The following is a 5,000-nucleotide window of genomic DNA, read 5'->3' as shown; positions in this document are numbered from 1 at the left end:
AATCGCTTTTCGCAACAATTGGAGGTCCAGCTCTTGCCAAGATTGTTACAGAGAAGTTGAGGGGGCCCAGTCTTCAGACAATGTATCGCAGTGCAAGGTCCGACTATGCTATACCAGCGACGTTACAAGAGCGCACATTAGAACGGGCAGCACATTTCTATCGAACAATTTGTTATCGTGGAGTGTTTACTCTGGCAGTAGACGCAACAGCAATTATTCCTACCTTAAGAGTGGGGGGAAATCGCATTGTCGGGTTGGCAACGGAAGATGAAGTGGTTGTTTCGACAGCTCAGGAGATTATCGATATAGTGAATAACAAAGATTTCGAAAAAGCAAAGCAAGCCAACGCATTTATGTTAACACCCTTACAGGAACACATTCCTGCGTTTGTCTTGCACTCGTGGGATCACTGGATTAACCAGGTTATATTATGGGGCGGCGTAACGATATCATAGTTATCGGGCTGGGAGCTGATGGAGATTCTAAAGTGCGAAAATATTACGTGGAAACATTTTTTAAAAGTCATGGCGAACGAAATGATGTCATCAACATAGATAACGAATCATTTCAATTCAGTTGTGTGGTGGAAGACGTAACAGAAATGGATGTGGCTAAACAAATTCCCACGCTTATGTTTCAAACGTCCTTTTTTATCTTTTGCTGCATATTTTATTTCTTTTAGACACAATTGGCACCTTCATAGAATCTTTAGTTTGTATGTATGTGATCTTTGTTTTAAGCACGATTAGGTTCGTTATTACAAGGCTAGGTATTCCTGCTTTATTAGTTATTTTGCAACAACTCATGCTGCTGTTGCTTCGTATCATACAAATAAACTTCATGCAAGGAAACCATAGAACAATCAACGCCCTTTCAAGCGATCTACTGGCTTTAAACAAAGTTCAGTGCCAACTTGTAACTTAACGGTATAATAAAGGTAACATCATCTAATCTTCTACGGTATACAGTTACTGTACTGTATTTCTATGACTAACAGTTCACAACAAAATATCTGATTCCAACATTTCATAGTTGTTCAATGTGTATAAATAACGGAAATGTTTCTAATTAAAAGTAGCACAATATACAACAAAACTGTTCAAGTTAAAGTAGTAATAGGGTAGGATTACGAAGTCTTAAAAAAGTCGGACATGTACGTCTGGCGCTTCGGCACTTAAACCTTTTCTTTGTAGAGCAAGTCGTTAACTGTCGACTTTGCGGGTATTGATAGCTATAGGAGCGGCTTTAGACATTTCTCGCCTTTTTGACAGCCAAATTATTGGCGGACGTTTTGTAAAACAACCCACTCTCATAATCTGATGTGACTCACTTGGAAAGTTCTTTCTACACCAAACATGCACAGTCAATTAATATCTTTCGCGAGAAGTAACAATGAGAAGGTAATAACATGCCAAGAATGCCAGTCAGCCATGGTCGTATATGGTCAGACAATCACGGCAAAATTTTCACACCAGAACTGGTGCAATGTTTCACAGCAAAAGCCATGGTCGTGTGTCGTCAGACAATCACCGCAAAAGTTTCATAACAGAACTGGTGCAAAGTTTCATGAGGGTTGTCCAATACTCACAAATAGACTCCGTTGATGTAGGTACTGATGAGAAGAGTCTCCATTGGTACGATTGGTACAACTAGAAAATGATGTCGTTCCAATGGTTCTACTGGTGAACATGCATCTCATTAAGGGGACTCAGTTCATTTTGACATGTGGTGTAGCTGGGTACAGGGCAATTCCGATGGACCATTGGTACCAATGGTCCGATTGGTACCACTAGAAAATGATGTCACTTCAATGGTTCTACTGGTGAACATGCAGTTCATTTTGTCATGCGGTGTGGCTGGGTACAGGGCAATTCCGATGGACCATTGGTACTACTGGTACGACTGGTACCACTAGAAAATGATGTCATTCCAATGGTTCTTCTGGTGAACATGCATCTCATTAAGGGGACTTAGTTCATTTTGTCATGTGGTGTGGCTGGGTACAGGGCAATTGCTGTTATGGATAATTAATTTAAAATTTCGAAAAAAGAAGAGTACTTACTTTTTTTAGGTTCTGTGGCAACAATGTCCAATCCAGATCGTTGTCGTAACATTTTTGCAAATCAACGTCCAATCTTTGCATACGGGCAGTCATTACTTTACAGACGTTTGGAAAATCGCGCAGGTGTAGACTTAACCGATATTAAGCCAGCGAAATGCCAACGTCCTTTATTTGTAATAGAGATGAACAAAGTCACTCGAACTGCTACGTCCCTATTGTGCCATCACGCCTCATCAAATAAAAAGGTGAGACAACAGTTAGGTGTCTTCATTTCCGGGATAACAAAGAATACCGAAAAAGTGAGAGAAGCGGATAGCCCTTACAAAGAGTAATAAGACAATAAGAGCAATAAAAAATCGGAAAATGAAATGAACAGTGAAATGAAATGTTGCTCACATAACGACGCGTGTTTATGAGTCTCCTAATTCTTGGCGTGCTCTCAGTTCACGGTTACACGATCAGTTGGAAGATGGCTATGATATCCTTATACCGAGGAGAAATACGACTGCTATCTCGGAAAGAAGTCGTAGAAAAAAAAAACAGTTATTCCGAGTGCTCAACGGCGACGCCTTTTTTCCAGAAAAATCGTGGCCTAACGATATTCGCTTAATGTTCTGGAAGAAACCAATGGGTGATAATGAGACATTCAAACTTTTGCTGTTTTTCCACGGCAACGGCTGCAATCCTGAAATCATCAGTAGATGGATTCTGCTCGCTCAGTCCTGGGTCTCATCGCAAGCTACAGCCGAAAAGAGAGCCCGCCAAATACAATTTGTCAACGACAACGTTGACAGGAAAGGCAGTAATGGTTTTACTACGACATTGATTATAGGACTTATAGGACGAGGTACATTCACAATAATTATAGCTCGCTTTACTTGGTGTAAAAGCGGACTTGTTTTGTGTGCTTGGCTTATAGAACGAGGAATATTCATAATAAGTATTCCGTCCTTTTACTTGGTGTGAAAGCGAATTGTTTTGTGTGGTTGGCTTATAGAACGAGGTATATTCATAATAATTATAGCGCGCTATTACTTGGTGTAAAAGCGAACTTGTTTTGCGTGGTTGGCTTATAGAACGAGGAATATTCATAATAATTATTGCGTGCTTTTACTTGGTGTAAAAGCGAACTTTTTTTTGTCATTGGCTTTAGAACGAGGAATATTCATAATAATTATTGCGTGCCTTTACTTGGTGTAAAAGCGAACTTGTTTTGCGTAATTGGCTTATAGAACGAGGAATATTCATAATGATTTTTGCGTGCCTTTACTTGGCAGGGGCAACCAACGACCAATTTGTTGTAAAATGTATTATTATACCCCAGTTAATGAAAATAAATGTTATTAAGGCATTTTCAGGTGTTTTTCAGTGTTTCTGGGAAAACATTATCTGTTCCTTTTTCCCAGCAAGACACACAAGAAATTTCCCAGCCAGGAATTCCGCGCTTTCAAATCCCTCGATGCAAAACGACCGAAAAAAAGCGACAAAACCGGGACAAAACCGGTTTTTTCCGCAAGCGCAATCACTCTGACCAGCCGTCGTATATTTGTGATTACTCTCTGGGAGAGGGAAGGGGTCCTTTTTTTTTTTTTTTTTCTTTTTAGTCGTCTTCAATCTTCAGAGTTTCTACAGCCAGCTCGGGTTGAAATGCTAGAAAAAGTCAGTAATTCCCAGGCAAAACCTCTATCAATAGTAAATTTCCCAGCCAGCTCATCGAAACGCCTGTATTTTTTGCCAGCCAGCAAGATTCCTCTGGGGAACAGATAATATGAGGAACAGATTCGTTGGATGCCCCTGACTTGGTGTAAAAGCGAACTTGGTTTGCGTGGTTGGCTCAAAGAACGAGGAATATACATTATAATAATAGCGCGCTATTTCTTGGTCTAAAAGCGAACTTGTTTTGCACCAATAGAACCGTTAGAATGACATCATTTTCTTTTAGTACCAATCGTACCATTGGTACCAATGGACCATCGGAATTGCCCTGTACCCAGCTAGATCACATGAGAAAATAATTTTACCAGTAGAACCATTGGAATGACATCATTTTCTATTGGTACCAATGGTACGATTGGTACCAATGGGACATCGGAATTGCCTTGTATCTAGCCAGACCACATGAGAAAAGAATTTCACCAGTACAACCGTTGGAATGTCATCATTTTCTATTGGTACCAATGGACCATCATAATTGGGAAAATAATCAAAGTCCCCTTAATGAAATGCATATTCACCAACAGAACCATTGGAATGACATTCTTTTCTATTGCTACCAATCCTACCATTGGTACCAATGGACTATCGGAATTGACGAATCGTATCCGTTTGTGTATATTGGACATGACTGAGTTTCACAACAAAAGCCATGATCGTGTGGTCAGACAATCACCGCAAAAGTTTCACACCAGAACTGGTGCAAAGTTTCACAGCAACGTACGTACGTACGTCTTGAGACAATCGTTGTCGTGGTCAGCCTTGGTCGTCTGTCATTCTGAGCAAATGCTTGCAACAAATCTCTTTTCAGAAAAAAGTACGTTAAGGGCCTGTCCACTAGCGGACAAATTTAGAATTTTCTTACAATTGACAAAAGGAAAACCGAAATTTGTTTCCTGTCAATTTTTTTTTGTAAGCTTACATCCGGCAACTAATCAAATTTGTACTTTGCAGTTGGTCAAAATGAGCGATCTCTCTCTCAACCTTACTCTGAGAAAAAGAAATATTCCTCTACAACAGATTATTGAAAAAAAAAACACTTCAATACTTTGCCCAGTTTTTGTCTTTTGTCGGCAGTGTTTTTGAAAAAATACTTCATCCGGAACTTTGTGAAGACGCGACAAACCATCCGCATTTGAGGGTTGGTGATGACAGAATCTTTGTCAAAATAGAGAAGTCTTACGCTATTGCGATCTTAATTTCCTAACGCAACCCAAACCTTGAA

Source organism: Montipora foliosa, chromosome 11 (assembly GCF_036669935.1).
Source record: "Montipora foliosa isolate CH-2021 chromosome 11, ASM3666993v2, whole genome shotgun sequence".
Lineage (NCBI taxonomy): Eukaryota > Metazoa > Cnidaria > Anthozoa > Scleractinia > Acroporidae > Montipora > Montipora foliosa.
This window is presented reverse-complemented; position numbering follows the sequence as displayed.